This window comes from Equus asinus, chromosome 17 (genome assembly GCF_041296235.1).
Source record: "Equus asinus isolate D_3611 breed Donkey chromosome 17, EquAss-T2T_v2, whole genome shotgun sequence".
Taxonomy (NCBI): Eukaryota; Metazoa; Chordata; class Mammalia; order Perissodactyla; family Equidae; genus Equus; species Equus asinus.
This window is the reverse complement of record NC_091806.1, coordinates 18860774-18884468: the sequence shown is the minus strand read 5'-3', so window position 1 is coordinate 18884468 and position 23695 is coordinate 18860774. Positions and strand designations below refer to the sequence as shown.

The following is a 23695-nucleotide window of genomic DNA, read 5'->3' as shown; positions in this document are numbered from 1 at the left end:
AAAAAACAAGATCCATGTATATGCTGCATACAAGAGACACACATCAGACCTACAGACACTCACAAACTGAAAGTGAAAGGATGGAAAAAGATATTCCATGCAAATGGCAAAGAAAAGAAAGCAGGGGTAGCAATACTTATATCAGACAAAATAGACTTTAAATAAAAAACTGTAATAAGAGACAAAGATGGGCACTACATATGATAAAGGGAACAATCCAACAAGAAAATATAACACTTGTAAATATCTATGCACCCAACGTAGGAGCACCTAAATATATAAAGCAATTATTAACAGACATAAGGGGAGAAATAGACAGTAACACAATAATAGAAAGGGACTTTAACACTCCACTTACACCAGTAGATAGATCATCCAAACAGAAGATCAATAAGGAAACACTAGCCTTAAAGGACACATTAGACCAGGTGGACTTAGTGGATATATACAGAACATTCCATCCAAAAACCACAGAATACGCATTCTTTTCAAATTCCCATGGAACATTCTCCAGGACTGATCACGTATTAGGCCACAAAACAAGTGTCAATAAATTTAAGAAGATCGAAATAATACCATGCATCTTTTCTGACCACAAAGGTATGAAACTGGAAATCATCTACAGAAAGAAAACCAGAAAAGCCACAAAAATGTGGAGATTGAACAAAATGCTACTGAACAATGATTGGGTCAATGAAGAAATCAAAGAAGAAATCTAAAAATTCCTGGAGACAAATGAAAATGAAAACACGACATGCCAAAATCTGTGGGATACAGCAAAAGTGGTTCTATGAGGGAAGTTTATAGCAATTCAGGCCTACCTCAACAAAGAAGAAAAATCCCAAATAGACAATCTAAAAGTGCACCTAAAGGTACTGGAAAAAGAACAACAAACAAAGCCCAAAATCAGCAGAAGGAAGGAAATAATCAAAATCAGAGCAGAAATAAGCAAAATAAAAAAGCAATAGAAAAAATTAATGAAACCAAGAGCTGGTTCTTCAAAAAGATAAACAAAATTGACAAACCTTTAGCTAGACTCACCAAGAAAAAAAGAGAGAAGGCTCAAATAAATAAAATCAGATGAAAGAGGAGAGATTACAATGGACACCTCAGAAATACAAAAGATAATAAGAGAATATTATGAAAAGCTATACTCCAACAAATTGGGTAATCTAGAAGAAATGGATAAATTCTTAGAAACATACAACCTTCCAAAACTGGACCAAGAAGATGTAGAAAATTTGAACAGACCAATCACCAGTAAGGAGATCGAAACAGCAATTAAAAACCTCCCAAATAATAAAAGTCCAGGCCCAGATGGCTTCCCTGGTGAATTCTATCAAACATTCAAAGAAGACTTACTACCTATCCTTCTCAAACTCTCCCAAAAAATTGAAGAGGAGGGGAGGCTTCCTAACTCCTTCTACAAAGCAAACGTTATCCTGCTATCAAAACCAGACAAGGACAACACAAAAAAAGAAAATTACAGGCCAATATCACTGATGAACATCGATGCAAAAATCCTCAGCAAAATACTAGCAAATTGAATACAACAATACATTAAAAAGATCATACATCATGATCAAGTCGGTTTCATTCTGGGGATGCAGGGATGGTTCAACATCTGAAAATCTATCAACGTGATACACCACATTAACAAAATGAAGAATATAAATCAGATGATCATCTCAATAGATGCAGAGAAAGCATTTGACATGATACAGCATCCATTTATGATAAAAACTCTAAATAAATTGGGTATAGAAGGAAAATACCTCAACATAGTAAAGGCCGTATATGACAAACCCACAGCAAATCTCATTCCCAGTGGAGAAAAACTGAAATCTATCCCTCTAAGAACAGGAAACAAACAAGGATGCGCACTGTCACCACTCTTATTTAACATAGTATTGGAAGTCCTAGCCAGAGCTATCAGGCAAGAAAAAGAAATAAATGGGATCCACATTGGAAAAGAAGAAGTGAAACTGTCACTCTTTGGAGATGACACGATTTTATATCTAGAAAACGCTAAAGACTCCACTAAAAAACTTTTAGAAATAATAAAGGAATACAGTCAAGCTGCGGGATACAAAATCAATGTACAAAAATCCGTTGCGTCTCTATACACTAACAGCGAAGTAGCTGAAAGAGAAATCAAGAATACAATCCCATTTATAACTGCAACAAAAAGAAGAAAATACCTAGGAATAAACTTAACGGAAGAGGTGAAAGATCTGTACACTGAAAACAATAAAACATTGTTGAAAGAAATCGAAGAAGACACAAAGAAATGGAAAGATATTCCGTGCTCTTGCATTGGAAGAATTAACATTGTTAAAATGTCCATACTTCCTAAAGCAATCTATAGATTCAACGCAATCCCTATCAAAGTTCCAACAACATTTTTTACAGAAATAGAACAAAGAATCCTGAAATTTATATGGAACAACAAAAGACCCCGAATAGCATAAGGATTCCTGAGAAGAAAGAACAAAGCTGGAGGTATCACACTCCCCGAATTCAAATTATACTACAAAGCCATAGTAACCAAAACAGCATGGTACTGGCACAAAAACAGACACACAGATTAATGGAACAAAGTTGAGAGCCCAGAAGTAAACCCACACGTTTATGGACAGCTAATATTCGACAAGGGAGCCAAGAGAATACAATGGAGAAAGGAGAGTCTCTTCAATAAATGGTGTTGGGAAAACTGGACAGCCACATGCAAAAGAATGAAAGTAGACCATTCCCTTACACCATGCACAAAAATCAAGTCAAAATGGATTAAAGACTTGAATGTAAGACCTGAAACCATGAGACTTCTAGAAGAAAACATAGGCAGTACGCTCTTTGACATTGGTCTGAGCAGCATATTTTCAAGTCCCATGTCTGACCGGGCAAGGGAAACAAAAGAAAAAATGAACAAATGGGACTGCATCAAACTAAAAAGTTTCTGCACAGCAAAGGAAACCATCAACAAAATGAAAAGACAACCTAACAATTGGAATAAGATATTTGCAAACCACATATCAGATAAGGGGTTAATATCCAAAATATACAAAGAACTGATACAGCTCAACAACAAAAAAACCCAATAATCCAATTAGAAAATAGGCAAAAGATCTGAACAGAGATTTCTCCAAAGAAGATATACAGCGGGCCAACAGGCATATGAAAAGATGCTCAACATCATTAGCTATCAAGGAAATGCAAATCAAAACTACAATGAGGTATCACCTCACTCCTGTCAGAATGGCTATAATTAACAAGGCAGGAAACAACAAATGTTGGAGAGGGTATGGAGAGAAGGGAACCCTTGTTCACTGTTGGTGGCAGTGCAAACTGATGCAGCCACTATGGAAAGCAGTTTGGAGTCTCCTCAGAAAATTAAGGATAGATCTACCATATGATCCAGCTATTCCACTGCTGGGTATTTATCCAAAAAACTTCAAAACACAACGGCATAAAGATCCTTGCACCCCTATGTTCATTGCAGCATTATACACAGTAGCCAAGACTTGGAAGCAACCTAGGTGCCCATCAAGGGACGAATGGATAAAGAAGATGTGGTATTTATACACGATGAACTACTACTCAGCCATAAGAAATGACGAAATCCGGCCATTTGTGACAACATGGATGGACCTTGAGGGTTATTATGCTGAATGAAATAAGTCAGAGGGAGAAAGTCAAATGCCATATGATCTCACTCATAAGTAGAAGATAAAAACAACAACAGCAAAAAACCACATGGCATTGGAGATTGGACTGGTGATTACCATTGGGGAAGGGGAAGGGGGGAGTGCAAAAGGGGTGATTAGGGTCACATGTGAAGGGATGCACTATAATTAGCGTTCGGGTGGTGAACATGATGTAATGTATCCAGAATTTGAAATATGATGTACATCCAAAAAAAATAAAAATTATAAAAAAAAGTAAAGAATGTGTGAAAGTGGACTCTTGGTTTGTGATCAAATTCCTTGAAATATAAAGGATTATTAACCATGGCATAACTCTTTTTTAATGACTTGAGAGGAATGAAGCCACTTTCAGCTGTACATTGGACAACTTTTCTTTTGGGAATTGTCTCATCCCATAAACAAGTGAGAGGGAGGATTGGGGTTAGAAACTCTCAGGTCATCTATTTAAATGTCACTTGGATATTAAGTAGAAATTTTAATAGGTACATTTCCACTCCTGAAACCACAGTGGAGACACAACTTTTTTGTAGAAAAGAGCACTTTTCAACTTCAATGCTGGTGATGATTTTATTTACTTCTATTTTCAAAAATGTGGAAAGAATGCCTCTCTCTATAAAGAAAACAGGAAAATCCTACAACAAGGATTTGCATGGGCTGATTGCATGGTGAAATTCATTAATCTTTAGAAATGGAATTAAGCATTTATTCTGACTGCATTAAAAATACTGAATGCCACATTTACTCAGGGATATAGGAAGTCATCTAATGAGATAATCACCCGGTAAGTAAAAATTCAAAAACCTATAATAAATAAATATTAACTTTCAAATACATATATATAACACAACAATTTCATCTATTAAGAGACTTATTTTATTTGTGCATTTCTCTCTTTCCTTCAAGTTCTGCAGACATTTTGTATAGTAACTTTCCATTACTTAAGTACAATGCAAACAATGCAAAGAATAATTTGTGACACATGCCACAGCAGATGTCAAAATGAAGCAGACTTTATATAAAGATTTTTGGAAATCCATGAAAGAAATTAATGATAGCATTTGTGTCATATATGGATGTATGAGAGAAAAGTAAAAGTAATTGGCTAAATCAAGTGAGTGGCTCTCATTTTACAGAGAAGAGAAAAAAGTAAAGAGAAAAGAGGTACAAATTAAAAGAAGTTGAGAGAATGCAGTAGAGTGGAGATTCATCATTCTCCTTCTACCTCCTTTGCTAGTCTGTATAACAAGACACATGCAGTGAGTAATTATGAGCATGAAATGTTACAATTCAGAAAAAATTAATATCAGAGGACCCTGCACATCAATACGGAACAAGTTTGATGAAGAAGAATGAGAATAGTGTGAAAAGTAAGAAAGAACGGAGAAACAATTAGTTCAGCTAAGACTTGGTGCTGGTGATAGGATAAAACTTTGAAACTGTTGGCAAAAATTCAGTACAACCTAGACTTCTTAGGTGAGACCACTTGGTTGCAGAAATAAATAACAAAAACAGATAAAATATCCCTAGAATAATTCTAAAATTGGTTTGAACCTGACAACAAAATTATCAGTATCCAGATAGTGAGAAAATAATAAAAAACATGCCTAAAAATAGTCTTTAGAATCTATCAATATTTATCTAAACTGTATAGAATACTTGGTTTCCTTTTTCCAAAACAGATAATAAAAAGATCATTGGGCTTGTGTTAGTATTAATGATCCAATACATGTAAAATGTTTAGAACTGCATCTAGGTTATGGTAAGCATTAAATAAATATTAGATATTAATATTATTTATCTTTTGTATCTGTGCAAGACCTCTAATAATAACAATCAAGTTGACAGGAATTATTATAGCTTTCATTTTTCTCTTAACATTTTGGTGTACTTTTGTTTATGCTTTTTTCCATTATTGGGTACCCAATCTCTACATAATGATGTGAGGAAAAGCAAAGCGATAGAGAAGATAATTTGTGCCTATCATATGCTATGTACCTGGTAATTCAACCCACACAACCATGGAACATTCATATTACAAATGCCCAAATTAAAAAGGGAGAAAATGTTTATCAGACAGCTTAATTTTCTTACTCTAGATCCCATGACCAGATCTCTAGTCTGGTCTTTTTCCTGTATCCAAAGTTGATGCATTGACTGTGATGGCAAATTATCAAGGACAAGAATACAAAGCATTGTCACTGCCTGACTGTCTGAAGAACTACCTTGGAGGAATTAAATAAGAATTAATTTCTTGGACGTTCATTATTATTTCAATAATGGGATAAGTGGAAGTATTTTAAAGAGGGTTAAGGGGATAAAAATTTATATAGGTTTAAAGAGCCAAGGAAACTTTCCAGACATATATGAACAAGGAGTGGATTTTGAGCATGGATCTGAAGGGAGGAACCAAGATATTAGTGTATAATCTAGCATGATATGTCAAGTGAATTACAAGGAATAAGAAGCTATTAAAATAGAGGAAGAATACCTCTCTCATACTGAAGGAGGCTAGCCTGGGTGGTTATGTGATACGTCACCATCAGGAACAAGATGTGACTCAGAGCAGGAGGGAGCCTGAATTATAACCCCCAAAAGGTGCTTTAAATTATCTATTAGGTGCAAAAGGATGAGGAAAACAGTTTGTTAGTCCATACATCCTGAAAAATTATTATTATATTTTTAAATCAAGGAATGGATCTTTCACAGAACTTAAGCGCTCTTGAAAAAGATTGGTACAATCCTTACATTTTAAGAAATAGGAAACAGTGTCTGGGAAAGACTGGACTCCATGGCATATGACTTAATATAGCAAAGACAGTTTAAACAAAAAAAAAAATCTCAGCCTCTAATGTAGTTCTTTGACTAGATGTAAAATTAGGATCAAAATATCATTGCCCCATTTGAGATATTCTACTGGGGCTAATTCTTCCTACCATATGCATGTAAGCTGTACCTTCCAGGATTTTCACAGGTTTTGCAGAGTTAAGGAAGATGAGATGACTGAATCAATTAAGAAGTGCCAGTTTTAGTTTTTCTATTTCTGTTTCATATATTTATTGTATGAATGTTTGTAAAAGCAGAGCATGTTTATGCAATGTTTCCATCTTTGAAACTAAATCTAAATAATGAAGTTCCATTTTCTTTCTGAAATTTAGTTTGCTTTTCTAAATTTAATCACCATGAATGTCAAGTATTAAGTTGGAGGGCTGTCAACGGGAAACATTCAACTAAGGGAAAAAGGGAAGCAGCATATCATTTAATTATTTGCCCATTTTGTCAGTTTAGGATATAGTTAACATGAGAGAGAGATAGCTAGAGAGACAGAGTGAGACACAGGCAGAGACAGAGAGAGAGAGAGGGACAAAGAGAGTTTCAAACTATCATGCCAATTAATGAAATTTTTCTAATTGTATTTTTTTCCCAAAAGAATCATGTTTATCTTCAAGGACTGTATGAGCAAAGCATTAATGTCACCTTAAATCTTGGGAAAGGACTAAATGTATGCTTATAACTATAGAAGCATATTGGCAAATTAATTGGAAGTGAGCATACCCACAGTCTAAACTAAAGCTATTTTTACAAATAGATTTATATATTGTTTTCTGATTATGGGCATACTAAGAATATATGTAATATTATGAATAATATGTCTTGGGATGCACTATTAATGAAATTGTTATTTATAAAGGAAGTAATTCAGATACCTTTAAAAAATAAGAAGAGAAAGTAATGAAATAATTTATTTATCAACTCATGTAACCCTCAATTTATCCAAAATCAATTGAAGCCCAATGCATGTCAAGCAAGTGCTATTCTCACCTGTATGCATTACTCTAGCTTAACTTGTAGGCAGTCTTTATTTCTCAATTTTACACATTTAAGTAATATTATTTTTCCATCTATTTAAATCAGAGGAAATGTCACAGCCACTTAGGTTCCACCTAGTGTCACGTTTTCTTTACTGCTCTCTATAACGTTGGTAAATATATAATGGGTTCAACTCAGCATCAGGAGTATGATGAGGCAAATGAGATACTCACCTTGTGGGGAAACAACTCAATAATCCAGATAATAATATTTGAATGAAATATTTTAAAATGCAAATTACACAATAAAAATATCAAAATTTTAAATAAAGACAGGATACTATATGGGAATTGTACAATTCACCTCATTCACTTCACTTTAAGTCTGGCTGTTTCAACCTATCAAGCAAATCAGTTACTCCTGAAAAAGAAACGCATCCTCCCTAAGCTCAACCTTGCATCTCATACATAAGATGATTGTGCATCTTTGTTTATGACTTGAACAATTGTAACTATTAGTACTATTCCCTTTCAGTGTAGACAATAACCTACCTGTTAACTTATATGGTAAGCCTATCCATACAAAGTTCAGAATTAATTACTTTCAAACATAGTATAGAAAGCTGATTAAATAAATGAATTTATTTCTACAGCACTCTGAGTTACAGCATGCTTAGCCAATATTTTTCAGGCAGACCTGTTTAGTCTTAACTACATTAGACCATGGAAAATACCAACAATGTCACTGAATTTGTTCTTTTGGGTCTTTCCCAGAATAAGAAAATTAAAAGCTTGTGCTTTCTACTATTCTTACTTTGTTACATAGCTATTTGGATGGGAAACTTGATCATAATGATTTCTATTACATGTAGTCAGCTAATTGAACAACCCATGCATTTCTTCCTTAATTACTTTGCTGTCTCAGATCTATGTTACACCTCAACAGTGACACCTAAGCTAATCATTGACTTACTGACAGAAAGTAATGCGATTTCTTATTCTAGCTGCATGGCACAGCTTTGTGCCATGCACTTCTTTGGAGGCATTGAGGTCTTTATCCTCACAGTTATGGCCTTTGACCACTCTGTGACCATCTGCAAGCCCCGGCACTATACTCTTATCATGAGTAAGCATAGGTGCTATGCTATGGTCACGGCTTGCTGTAATGGAACATTCCTGCATTCCTGTGTCCAATTTGTCCTCACCGTCAACTTACCTTTCTGTGGCGCCAATGAAATAGATCACTATTTCTGTGATGTGTATCCTTGGCCTGCATGGACACATACAATGTTGGGATCCTGGTGGTTGCCAATTCGGGCATGATGGGTTTGGTGACATTTGTGGTCTTGATGCTGTCTTACTTTTTGATATTATATACCATCAGGGGTTACCCTGAAGAGAGCCACACCAAAGCTCTTTCCACTTGCGGTTCACACATCACAATTGTGGTTCTGTTCTTTGTGCCTGTTCTCTTCATTTACATTAGACCAGCCACAACTCTCCCAGAAGACAAAGTGTTTGCTCTTTTCTACACCATCATTGCTCCCACGTTCAACCCTCTGATCTACACACTGAGAAACACGGAGATGAAGAATTCCTTGAGGAAAGTGTGGTGCCAGAAATCATTTTTGAGTGGAAGGCAAATTGTCTGAAGGCATGTTCTCGCCTCACTACATTCCTTATTGAAGGGATATTTGGTTCCACTTAACTTTATTAAGCCATGAACTTTGCTCTAAAAAAAAACAAGCACAGATACAGGTGTCAGTTCATTAACACTATAATTCACTTTGAAGTACTTCTTTATTGATTTATGTTTCTTATTTATATCTTACCCTAGCTATTTGAGTCATCCTTTTCTTGTTCAAGATCTGTTACACTTATTTTTCATATATTTTTCCTGTAGATTTTATCTGTTAGTTACTACCTGGAGGACACTTTTCTAATCCTCCTATACTTCGGTTCCATGAATAACTCTCCAAATGTACCCAAGCTAACAAATATCGATCATCCCAGACCTAAAGGGTCCATATGACCTGGTTATTTCCATATCCTCCTTGCATTTCTAATCGAAAAGGAGCATTAGAAATTTAGAATCATATTTTCCACTTAGTTCATGACTTTCCATATTTGTTGGAACAATTTAAATAACAGAAAATATTTGTGTAGGTTTAAAGAATAAAAATATTATTTATGTAAGAAATAAGGGTTATAGAAAAGTTGGAAGAGTTTTTGTAAGATGATTTTAATGAGATCATATTAAAAAATCATAAAACATTAGTAGTTGCAGAAATATTTGCTATAAATATCCCATTTATATAGTAATGAGAAGATGGTATTGATAATAAGTAAGGTAGCTATGTAATTTATTATTCAAAATGAGCCACATTTGAGTGTAAAAGAGGGGTCTACTAATAATTATGCTGAAGTAATAGACATAAAATGAGATTGTGTCAGAAAAGTAGGATGTCTGGCTACTTTTAAATGTCTGAGAAGTATGGACAGCCTAGTGAAAAGGTTTGTGGCAGTGATATTATGGAATGTCCATATAATATTACTTGGAGCCAATGGAACTGTGAAAACAAATGTAAATGCTCGTACTGAAACTACTTTATCTAGATTATGCTGCAATTTGGTTTTTTCCATGACCATCAAAATGAAAACTACAATTTCCAATTTCTACAGAAATTCTGTACACATGTATATGCACAGATACCTATGGAATTTAAAAAGTTTTTCAAATACTTGAATTAAATAATTACATTTCCTTTAACTATTCAGTAAAATAGGGACTCGTTGAATATCATGAAAATAACTTTATGGAGTGGAGTAAGGCATTATATTGCTTTGGTTAGGGAGAATATAACAAACATAGATTGAATATATAAAAAGAAAGGCAAAATAATGCCATAGCACGGTGGATGATGAAAACTTTGAGAGCAGTGCAAATGGATAAATTAGAGAGTTGTCCTTAAAAGGGGCACAATTGTACAGGTATTAAAAAATGAAGAGAATTGTTACTAGGGCAATTGATAACCTTATTCAATCTTCAATGAAATTACTATGCTGTCTACATCATGATATATGCCAGTTTGTCCTAGTTGATTAAAGTAACTCTTGAAGCAATGAGAAAATTATTAACAAATGTTTTGGTTTTAATACTTTATTTTGGATTAAACTCAAATTTATTGTCTAAAAAATGATTTTTGATTATAAATTATTGAGTTATTGAAAAGATAAACTTATAACCGAGATTATAATTATGATTCAAGTAATTTCTTATCATGCTCAAAATAAAAAATATGAAGTTAGGAGCAGCTGACAACTAAGCATGCAGATGAATAATATCTTCCTAGTTAAGGGACCCTGGAGAGGTAATTATACTTTCCTTCTTTTCCTTCTTCTTCCATAAAATAGAGATAATAGTATCTATCTCATGAAGTATTTGTGAGGATGAAAGTAAATGAGTATTGTTCTTAGAAAAGAAACTGCTCAAAAGTACTTTGTTACTGTTGGTATTATCTCTAATATCTCTAAATTAATTGTGAAACATTTGAATTGCGGTTTATCATAGACATTTCATTTTATACTTTAAAAATTTTCATAATATTAGAATTATAAGCATAAGGATTTTGTGTCTTATGTCCATACTTGTTTCAGCAGCATTATAATAAAATTTCATTTCAATGAACACAAGGTATATGTGAGAATTTTTTTCTTAAATAGTTCTATAAACTTTAGTTTTGAAATAATGATCTAATTATCTGCTTTATTTTACACATCAGTAAAATGAATCTCAGAGGATTAAAATTTTTCTAAGCATCATATTGAAACGTAGAGAGGCAGTTAAATAGTCAGGTAAAGAAAAAATCTCATATAAATTGATAGCAACTGTCAACATTTTGTCAAGCTTGTCAGCAAGGGGAAAGTCTTCATAAAAGCCAGATCAAGATTTCAGCGGTGGTCCTGACATGTATAGGAGAAAAAGTAGAAGATAGAGTTGGATGAGATTTTTAGACTAGATATAATGAAGGAATGTCTGGTTAAAATTTTTAAGCAAAATATATAGCTGGATGAGTGAATTCAACTTCTCCAAAGATGCTTTTAATTGCACTAAATTTCATCAGAGAATTATTCAAATATTTTCCTCCCCAGAAGTTCTCTGAAGATTGTCAGATATCCTTCCCGAAATATGAGAAAATGTTTCTTCTTTGGAAACTTCTTTGATTGATGCAATCTTGAAAGATTTTTCACCAAGAAAACAGTTTTCTCATATTGTGATTTTGTAGTAAATCATTATTTGGATATGCTACTTAGACATTTTTAGATTTGCAGTTGGATCTTTTAGGTTTGCACTTGAGCTTGATATATATTCCAAACGCAAGCCCTGGGAGTAATATCACTATTCTACTCTCTCTCTCTATCTCCCTTTATACATATATATATACGGATGTATTCCAAAGTATGTTAGGGATGATATTTTGCAAACAGATCCCATAGTAACTTGCTTTTCAGAGCAAGATGCCATATAGACTGTGGGACTAGGATTTACAGATATATGATGTTCAGATTAGATCTGTGTGTTCTTTTTAATTGGGTACAATAATAGAGGCTCACAAATAGACAAAGACCCTCTAATATTTGGTGAAACATCTAGAGCTATAGGATACAAGGCCAGGTAATTCATTTCAGAGTAGAGTTTACAAATGTTATTGTTTCTATTTTCCTATGATCATTTTTTAATGACATTATTATCATTTATAACTTGAGGCCAAGTAATGAGGGCTTGGTGACTCTACCTGGTTTAGCCTTTCAGTACCTGCTGGATCACTCTTCTTTCAACACTTTTCAATGTGTTAAAGTTATTGACTTGCTGTTGAAGAAGTAAAATTCTTGACTACCTCAGGCTGGTACTCAGTGAACTCTAATTTTCCTGAAAGGATTTGTAGACATTCTTTTCATAAGTGAAGTGTTGTCTTTAATCTTCAGTCTTAGGCTTGTCATATCTAATTAAGTAAAATTTACCTTTAAATGAGGGGGCACTGACATAGTCAAAAATAAAAGCTTGATTTCTCCAATTATGTCCTGGCAGGAAGGACAGTGACTGACTTTGAGCCTACACAAATACCTATTTTGCCATCCAAACTAAGTGAACTTATCATATTACCTATAGAATCAAGACAGATTCAATCATTAATCCTACTACTTTCAAATATGATTTCATTGTTTACAGATGCATTGCATTTAAATGGAAAATTTAATGCAAATTCACTTATCAAAAGGTAGTTGTGACTTTTTAAACCTTAACCTATTGTAAAAATATTCCTCCTAGTTCTTCTATTTAAAGAATGTTCTTAAAGCTCCCTTAATGATTAAAAAATTGGCTTGGGTTACCTAGAAAACAAAATCGGAGGCAAAATTTGTGTGCTAACTCTCTATTCAGAAACATAATTCAGAGAAATAGATGTGAGGGAAAATGACAGTGAAACAGATGGAAGGAGATCCAATACAAAGGAAGGTGTTATAGAGCTAGTTACAAGTTCACATCAACCACAGCTTGTTGATTGGGTCTCAAAAGGTAGGTAAAAACAATTCTGCACATTGAAACCATTTATGGCAGCATTAAAGTGAAATGGAATTTATCTGCCTGTGTTTCTCCTGCATCTTGGAATTCCTTACTCAATATTCACCCCACACAGATAACTCCCATGGGTTTCTGGGTTGCATCATTTGGTTCTTTGAATGAGTCTCAGACTGAAGACCTCAGATCCCATAGCCTCATGGATTACCCAACTTTAGAAGTGGTGGGAGGACCCCTCAAAACTCCAGGCATGATCAGCTTTGCATACAGTGCCAAGTTTGTATTCTTGGAATTTCACCAGCAGACAGTGCACAGATTTGTGGAACAATGGCTCATAGTCAGTGGACTGATATGTGCTAGCTGGACATGCTAAAGTAGGTACTGTTACACCTTCTCGGGGCAAGAGCAAAACTCAATTACATGTTAATAAAATGCTGATTTTTCAAAGACAATCATAGATTTCCCAGGAAGCTTGAATGAAAAAGGGACATCATGAAATAAGCCAAAAAAACAATGTGGTAATGAAAGAGTTTCTTACATTCGGAGAGGGAAGAGGTGATTCATTGGCAAGGGAATAAACTAGTTTTAAGAGAGAAAAAAGAGACAAACATTATAAGAACATAAAACACTTTGACAATGAAGAAAGCTACTCATTAAAGCCAGTAAGAAGTACAGGAGGAAGATTTCCAGAAGATAATGAAACCCTATGTTTCTTAGTGGCTAACCTTTAAAAAATGTATGGGATTCAGCTGCTGTAAAATATATAGTGTAAAACAGCAATTGCATTGGCAAAAAAACTGATAAATTTACAATTTGTTAATAAAAGTTATGATCATCAACGTTGATGAAAATTAATTAATATAACATTATAATAATCCCCTTTGTAAAAGAACAGCTTTTTTTGAGGACATGGACAGGGCTAATCAAGCCACAGCATGGCTTGATAAGCAATGCATAGGTCCACGCCTAGTATCCAAACCTGTGAACCCTGGGCAGCCAAAGCAGAGTGCACAAACATAACTGCTATGCCACCAGGCTGGCCCCAAGAATACGTTCTTAGTTGTTAAATCTTCTCAATTTCCTCTCTATGAGAATGTGTAACTCAGAGACTTCCATCACTAAACCTATGTTTTCTGTCAAATATTATTTTAGGATTATTTTAAACCTGAATTTAAATAGTAAGTGAAAAATATATTTGACTTTGAAAAAAGTAATTTATTTTGAGAGATTTATATTTTCATTAATTTTGTAGCAAAGCTAGTCGTGGTTTACTCCTTGATCATATATAGCTAATGTGAAACAAGTTACACTATAATAAGTCCAGCCTCCATTACTTATCAAGTAGGACAATAGAGTCATCTCAGAGGCATGTTGAACTTGTGAGGAATCAAATATATATCTTGAGGAAAATAGTGGATAAAGAAGATAAAGGAAGAAATAATTTAAAACTTAGGGAAGGTTGTGCACTGACCAACATTACAACCAATATTAGAGTGTGCATAGGATGTGAGATGCTATTTTCTTACCTTTTTATGATGAGATACCTCTAATGGTACATGTATCTTGCAGAGATGAGTGGTTGAATATGACCTTTATTATTTACTAGTTGTGTGATATTGGATAACTTTAACCACACTCAATGTTCATCTCATATATTGACTTTGGAACCCAATGCATATAAGACGCAACTTTACATTTTAATAATGACAATATATGAAAAATACACAAATATATATAAAGATAAATATCTGAAAGTTCCTAGATTTTCTACATACTAAGTGTAACTAGTCAGGATGAGAAAACATAATGGAAACATACATTCTGAATAACAAAATAAATGAAATATCTAGGAATAGCAAGCTATACAAGAAGATTTCAATAAATTGATCCATAACATGCTTTTGGATGAGAGAACTGTTATAAAGATGTCAATTCCTACCAAATTAATTTACATGTATTACTGCAATCAAAATCCCAATAGAGTTATTTTTGGAATATGAATAAAACATTCTAAAGTACATCTGGAAAACAAACAAGCAATCATAAGTAATATATTTTTAGGGGGAAAAAAGAGTGGATTAGCTTTGCCAGAAAGTAAAACACAACAGAAAATAACAATAATATTGTTAATTTGTTTCTACTGCTAGTGTAGTTTAGTAGAAAAAATAGATATGCCAGAGATAACATAGAGAATATAAAATATGATGCTGATAAAGATGGCATTACAAAACCAGAAAGAATGGAAAAATTTTCCAATAATTGGTGCTAGATATTGGTGTTGGGTAGGAGAGGACTGAAGGAGGGAATAGAGAGAAACTGTTTTCCCGAGTGTATTTTTCTACATACAGGGGCTGCAATTAGAGTCACAGTATGGGCTTCTCTCTCAAGCCCTCAGATTCTCCCTCCCAGAGTAGGAGAAAGGAGATACTTGATCAACTAGTTTAGAAGAAATAAAGTGCAGGTGGCTCAGGGGTCTCCTCCCCGTTTTGGATGTGCCTGCCTGCAGAGAGGCTGAGTGCAGTTTTGCTCTCTGTTCTGTGGTCCTTTAAAGAGGCAGTTCTTAGGGGATGCCCTTAGGGGATTCAGTGAGGGTCCAGCATGGCCCAAAATTGTGTATGTGAGACAGCTAAACCTAGGGGTGAAATATACTAGCAGAAAATTTGGCTGTTTATCTAAAATTACATGTTCTAATCAGCTTGAGTTAGAAATAAAGAAGACAATACCTGCTCGCCTCTCAAACAAGTTACTTTACTATAAAAACTATCTGTATTGTAAAAATAATGCTAAATAAAAAATAGATATAGTTACAAAATGTTGACCAATTTCAAGTTCCTAGAGCTATAAAGAGAAATCCTGGAGTTAGGAAAAAATCACTGGTCTATAATTCACAAATAAAAAAATGAGTTCCTTTTATTACCTGCTATCCAATATTTTTGAATACCTTTGTTTTATATAAAATAATTTAAAGATTTATGTTATGAAATAATTATAAAATGGGTTGACATAGGAGGTTTTAAAATAAAGATTTTAAAGTACAAAGGCATATACACTGTCAGTGTCTTTTGCCAACATACAACCTTTTTCAGCACTACAAAAACCAAGGGAAAAAAAGAGAATTTCAATAAGACATCTTAATTCGGAGAGCTTGTTTGTGATTTGAATATTTTTATATAAATCAGCTATTTATTTATAAGAACAGACTTTATGAATAACAAATTTAGCACATATTGAAGCTCTGTTAGAAAATTGGAAAATGAGTATGTGAATAAGCCTAAAATAATTGACCCAGTACTGTACTATGTTTTGTGATTTCTGGGTGTCTCAGCTGGCTAATTGGACCCAGAGTGGAATTTATTCTTGTCCACAGTCATAGCTATATTAAGGCAAAATATATTGAAGTAGAGAAATAATTTAAAAGTAATATGTATCAGCAAAATGGTAGCATTTAACGTTCAAGTGGGTCACTCAACCATGAGAGTGACTCCTATAAGTGATGAGAAGCAAAGCTATATTAAAAGATATTCATATATTAATTCATTAAATATTTATTGAGCTGCTAATACATGCTTTTGGATGAGAGATCACTTTGCCTATTACTAGGAAATTAGCAGTGAAATAAATATGACAAGACACCTACTTCCTTGGAACTTAAAATTTACTGAGGAATGAGAACAAGGCAAACACATAAGGAAAGTAGTATGAAAGAGGAAAACCGTTAAATGGAAGCTGTTAGGCTTGGCTTTTACAAGTTCTGACTGATTCTCCCATTGGCAGGAGGGAATCAAAGAAAGGAAGTGTGATGTAAAGATGTCAATTCACATCAAAAGATGAATAGCCTTCAAATCATTGATTTTCCTTTTCATTGCACCAAACTTTCCTTATTATATTTTTCATCTCCATGTTTCTAAGGGTGTAGATAAGAAAATTGAGCATGGGGACGATAACTGTGTAGAAGAGTGTAAACACTTTATCTTCTGGTAAGGTTGTGGCAAGTCTAATGTAAATAAAGATGTTGGGTGCAAAAAACTGGATTACAGCTGTGACATGGGAACTGCAAGTGTAAAGTGCTTTGTGGAGAGTTTCTGCAGAAGATTATTTCACATTATATAAGATCATAAAGTAGGAGGCCATCAAAACCGAGAAGATCAGCCACATCAGACTGGAAATGGCAATGACTAAGAAACCGATCTTGTGTGTATCAGTGCAAGACAGTTTTGATAAAGGATATATGTCACAGAAATAGTGATCTATTTCATTGTGGCCACAGAAAGGTAAAAAAATACTAAGAAGAAACAAGCCAAGGAAATCCAGTAACCTCCCCACAAATGATGCAATGAGATTGAGATACACCTTTGCCTATTTATGATGATGGCATAGTCAAGTGGTTTTCAGATGGCGGTATAATGGTCATAGGCCATTCCTGTCATAATGATGACCTCGACCCACCCCCCCAAAGAATTGTGTGGTAAAAAACTGTTATGCAATTTTTGTAGGATATGACGTTCCTTTCTGCCAGTAAATTGGTCATGATTTGGGTGTCAAAGTGGAGATGTAGAAGAGGTCTGAGAGTGCAAGGTAATTAAGAAAGAAGTACACGGGTTCATTAATTAGCTGACTGCATGTAATATAAATTGTGATGACCAAATTTATGAGCCAAATCACTAGGTAACAAAGCCAGAAAAATAGAAAGCAGAGGATCCATACTTTCTTTTCTTACATAGACCCAAGAGAATAAAATCAGTAACATTATTCCTAATTTCCGTGGTCTGATGCTCAAGAAAGTTATCTAAAATTACAAAAGTAAAGAAAAAAATCATTGATGAGAAAATGAAAATCTAATATGTAAAGTGACACTGATGCATTTTTTTAAGACCTCAGCCATTTTGAGATCCATTGACTCACTCATTCATTTAACAAAATACTTTTGAATATCTAGTCCCAATATTCTTCTAAGAACTGAGGATACAGTGATAAATTAGACAAAGTTCCAACTTTTGTGTAATTTAAATTCTTTTATGAGAAAGCAATAAAGTATACTCATCAAGAATAAAACATTGTAATTCAATTAGTGTTAAGTAGGGTGAACACACAATGTGTCATTTTAGGGTATAAAATGGAGATTACCATAGACATTACCTGAGGGATTGGGTCAAAGTGGTAGCACAGGCAAATGCTGAACTCACCTCCTCCTACAAACACAACCAAGTTACAACTCTTTTTGGAATAATTACCCCTGAGAGAGAACTGAAAAGTGGATAAAAAAACCCTCACAACCAGGAACAGTTCTGACTGAGGGAGAAATTCCTTTCTTGAGAGAAAAAAGTCACCTTTGTGAGCCATGGTGCTTCACAGTTGGCTGACCAGGAGCAATCCTAAGATATGCAGTCTTCCCAAGGAGGAGTGGGGGACCTGAGCAGGTGAGTATTTCCACTATGAAGCACTCAACACAACTGAGGCAAATCTCATAATATCTGGCTTTTCTGGCTATTACCTACAACAGGGAATAGCCCCAGAAAACCTATCAGACATAAGCAGAAAAAAGCAAGGTCTTAAATGGCCCATGCACAAATACACGCATTTCAGAAAACAATGGAAAATCACCATAAAGAAAGGTGGACAGTCCTTTGCTGAAAAGAGCCTCACCTGATAGGCTCTAGTTGCATCTTGGTGAGAGGCAAGACTTCTCCAGGGACTGAGACATTGGTGGCAGCCATTGTTGTAACCTAGTACACGTGGACTGACACACATCCTGACAGATGCCATTAGATTTCGTCCCCCAGCATGTTAGCCCAGGGTCTGCCACACCCACTAGAGTGCTGATATAATCCAGCTCAACCAGGGAAGGCAGCCCACACTAGGGACTGGCCCCACCCAACAGCAAGCCCTTGGGAAAATTTCTGGCCTGCATAGACTGAGTGCCTGGATCCTCTGCAGGCAGGTGAAGAATTCTGTCTCTGTGTGGCAGGGCATGTGTGAGAAGCAAGTGGAGATTGTGGGGCATCGGTGGAGTGTGTGGGTGTCTCTTCAGTAGGGTGATTGGGTCTGCTCCAGGGGGTTAGGAAATGTGCATGGGCTTGGATTATGTTGAAGATGAGTGTGGACCTGCAGGTCATGGGGCTTATCAGTGACAGAAGATCCGCGTTTCTAAAACAGCCACATAGGGGATCAGTTCCACCTTCCAAAGACTGAAACAATTGGGTACCCCCCTGCCTGAGGCCAGTCCCCTTCAACTACAATCCTGAGAGCTGACAATCATCTTGCAGACTTGAGGTCTACAGAAATTAAAAGCCCATGAGCCTTGCAACCAGCCCAGCTGGGGGCCTGTTCATTTAACAACAACAAAAAAAAAAAAACTGCAACAGGAATGTGCTATTAGACCTCACAGCTAATAGTGCTGGGGCTCCCCCCCAAACCTGACAAACTGATTCAAGTTTTCATAGAAGCCACATAGACCTGAGCCTACAACCAGCCAGTCAGGGGGACAGGCTAGACTCCATGGGCACCTGCATTAAGTGCAACCCTTCCACAACAGAAAGACACATGTAGCCCACACAGGGACCACTCATGAAACATTTGGAACTGGTGACAAGAGGGAAGCACACTACTGGGCCTCAAAAAGTGTCTCCTACATAAGGTCACTTCTGCAAGATCAAGAAATGTAGTGGAACCACATAATACATAGATATAATCACAGAGAAAGAAGCAAAATTAGGAAGCACAGGAATACATTCCGAACAAGGCAACAGGACAAAACTCCAGAAAAATAATTAAATGAAAGAGAAATAAACAATCTCTCTGGCAAAGAGTTAAAAAAAAGTGATAAGGATGCTCCCTGATCTTGGGAGAAGAATGGGTGAGCACAGTGAGAACATGAACAAAGTATTGGAAAATATAAAAAAAAAAAAATCAGAAGTAAAGAATGCAATACTGGAAATGAAAAATTCACTAGAGGGACTCAATAGCAGAGTAGATGATACAGGATAAGGGACCAGTGAGCTTGAAGAAAGATTAGAGGAAATCATCCAAGTTGAACAGATAAAATTAAAAAAGAATTCAAAAGAATGAGAAGACTCTAAGGGAACTCTGCGACAACATCAGGCACACTAACATTCATATTATAGGTGTCCCAAAAGGAGAAGAGAGAGAAAAATGGTCAGAGAATCTATTTGAAGAAATAATAGTTGACAATTTTCTTAACCTAAGGAAGGACAGAGACATCCAAGTAAAGGAAGCACAGAGAGCACCAAAGAAGATAAAACCAAAGAGGTCCAAATCAATAAAGATTATGATTAAAATATCCAAAATTAAAATCAAGAGAGAATCCTAAATGCTACATGAGAAAGGCAACAATTGACATACAAAGAAAACCCCATAAGAATATCAGCTGACTTCTTCACAGAAAATTTGTAGACTAGAGGAAGTGGCACAATATATTTAAAGTGCTGAAGGGAAAAAGCCTGCAGACATGAACAATCTACCAAGCAAGGTTATCATTCAGAATGGAAGTTGAGATAAACAGTTTGCCAGACAAGCAAAAATTAAAGGAGTTCATCACCAGGAAACAAGTTTTACCAGAAACTAAAGGGATATATTTAAGTGGGAAAGAGAACACCACAAATAGGAACAAGGAAATCATCAAAAAAGGGAATAAAAATCACTGGTAAAGGCAAAAAATCCCCAGTAAGTTAGAAGATAAACCACCTATGAAGATACTACAAAGCTCAAAAGACAAAAGTACATAAAATTACCTATTGTCAATGATAAGAGGGTAATGGATACACACACAAAATAAGAGGTTAGATATGATATAAAAACATAACATCCGGGAGGAGGGGACTTATAGTGTAGAACTTTTACAAAAGAGCTCAAACTAAAGAGATCATCAACTCAATATAGATTGCTATATAGGTAGATTATTTATATATGAAACCCATGGTGATCACAAACCAGAAACCTATAATATATGCACAAATAATTAAGAGAAAGGAAGCCAAATACAATACTAAAGAAAACCATCAAACACCTAGGGAAGAGAGTAAGACAATAAGAAAGGAACAGAGAAGAACTAGTAAAACACACAGAAGAATGTACCAAAATGGCAATAAGTTCATATTTATCAATAGCTACTTTAAATGTCAATGAACTAAGGGCTCCAATCAAAAGGCATAGGGTGAACAATTGGATAAAAAAAACAAGGCCCACATCTATGCTTCATGCAAGAGACACGCTTTGGACCTAAAGACACTCACAAACTGAAAGTGTAGGGATAGAAAAAGATACTCCATGCAAATAGCAAAGAAAATAAAGCTGAAGTAGCAATAGGTATATCAGAAAAAATGGGCTTTAAAACAAAAACTATAACAAGAGAAAAAGAGGGGCACTACATAATGGTGAAGGAAACAATCCAAAAAAGAGGATATAACACTTGTAAATATCTATAAACCTAACATAGGAGCAACTAAATATATAAAGCAGTTATTTTTTTATTTATTCTTTTGAGGAAGATTAGCCCTGAGCTAACACCTGCTGCCCATTCTCTTTTTTGCTGAGGAAGACTGGCCCTGAGCTAACATCTGTGCCCCTCTTCCTCTACGTTATACATGAGACACTACTACAACATGAATTGACAAGTGGTGCATAGGCCTGCACTCAGATAATGAACAGGCAAATCCTGGGCTGCTGAAGTGTAATGTGTAAACTGCTGTACCACCAGGCTGGGCCCTAGAGCAATTATTAAAAGACATAAAAGAAAAATAGACAGTAGCACAATAATAGTAGGGTACATTATCACTAGACTTACACCAAGGGATAGAACACTCAAACAAAAATCAATAAAGAAACATTGGCTTTAAATGACACATTAGACCAGATGAGCATAGTAGATATATATAGAACATTCCTAAAACCACAGAATACACATTCTTTTCAAATGCACATGGAACATTTTCTGGTATTGTTCAATATTGGGCCACAAAAAATGTCTCAATAAATTTAAGACTGAAAAGACACCAACCATCTTCTCTGACCACAAACGTATGAAACTAGAATCATCTACAGGAAGAAAATCAGAAAAGCCACAAATATGTGGAGATTAAACAAAATGATATTTAACAATGATTGCCTCAATGAAGAAATCAAAGGAGAAATCAAAAGATGCCTAGACACAAATGAAATTACAACATGACAAAATCTATGGGATATGGCAAGAGGAGTTCTAAGAGAAATGTTTATAGCAAGACAGGCCGACTTCAACAGACAAAAAAAATTCCAAGTAAACAATCTAACAGTGCACCCAAAGGAACTGGAAAAAGAAGAAGAAATAAAGCCCAAAATCAATAGAAGGAAGGAAATAAAAATCAGAGCAGAAATAAATGAAATAATGACTAAAAAAAAAAGAAAAAACCCAGGAAAACAATCAATGAAACCAAGAGCTGGTTCTTTGAAAGATAAACAAAATTGACAAATCTTTAACTAGACTCAGCATGAAAAAAAGAGAGAAGGATCAAATAAATAAAATCAGAAAAGGAAGAGGAGAAATTAAAACAGACATGTCAGAAATACAAAAGATTATGAGAATACTTTAAAAAGCTATATGCCAACAAATTGGATAATCTAGATGAAATGTATACGTTCTTAGAATCATAAAATCTTCCAAAACTGAAACAAGAAGAAATAGAGAATTTGAATAGATCAACTACCAGTAAGGAGATTGAAACAATGCTCAAAAACTTTGCCAAAACTAAAAGTGCATGACCATCAGCTTCCCTGGTGAATTCTACCAAACATTCAAAGAAGATGCAATACCTATCTTTCTCAAACTCTTCCAAAAAACAGAAGAGGAGGAGAGGCTTTCTACCTCATTCTATGAAGGCAACATTACCCTGATACCAAAAGCAGACAAGGACAACACACACACACAAAAACTACAGGCCAATATCACTGATGAATATTGATGCAAAAATCTTCAAGAAAATACTAGCAAATTGAATACAACAATACATTAAAAGGACCAAACAGCATGACCAAGTGGGATTTATTCCAGGGATGCAAGGATGATTCAGCACCTGCAAATCAATCAATGTGATACACCATATTAAAAAATGAGGAATAAAAATCACATGATCTTCTCAATAGACACTGAAAAAGAAGTGACAAGATACAGCATCCATTTAAGATAAAACTCTCAATAAAATAGGTGTAGAAGGAGTGTGCCTCAACATAATAAAGGCCATATATAAAAAACTCACAGCTAATAGCATTCTCAATGGAGAAAAATTGAAATCTATCCCTCTATGAACAGGAGGCAGACAAGGAGGCCCCTTTTCACCATTTTCATTTAACAAAGCATTGGAAGTCCTAGCCAGAGCAATCGGGAAAGAAAAAAAAAATAAGAGGGATCTAAATTGGAAAGGAAGAAGATAAACTGTTACTGTTTGCAGAGAGCATGATTTTATATATAGAAAACCCTAACGAATCCACTAAAAAACTTCCAGAAATAATAAATGAATATGGTCAAGTTGCAGGATACAACATCAACATACAAAAATCAGTTGTGTTTATATACACTAACAACAAAGTAGCAAAAAGAGAAATTAAGAATATAATCC

At 34.9% G+C, this 23695-nt stretch overlaps 1 protein-coding gene and 1 pseudogene across 1 annotated transcript in view; one reads left to right on the top strand and one right to left on the bottom strand.

Annotated features, from left to right (window-relative positions):
* The window catches only part of LOC123277809 (ubiquitin carboxyl-terminal hydrolase 25-like), a 134529-nt gene that overhangs the window by 15409 nt on the left and 95425 nt on the right, over positions 1-23695 (bottom strand). The gene's annotated exons all lie outside the window — the stretch shown is intronic.
* On the top strand, positions 6920-9263 carry LOC139040760 (olfactory receptor 4P4-like; annotated as a pseudogene).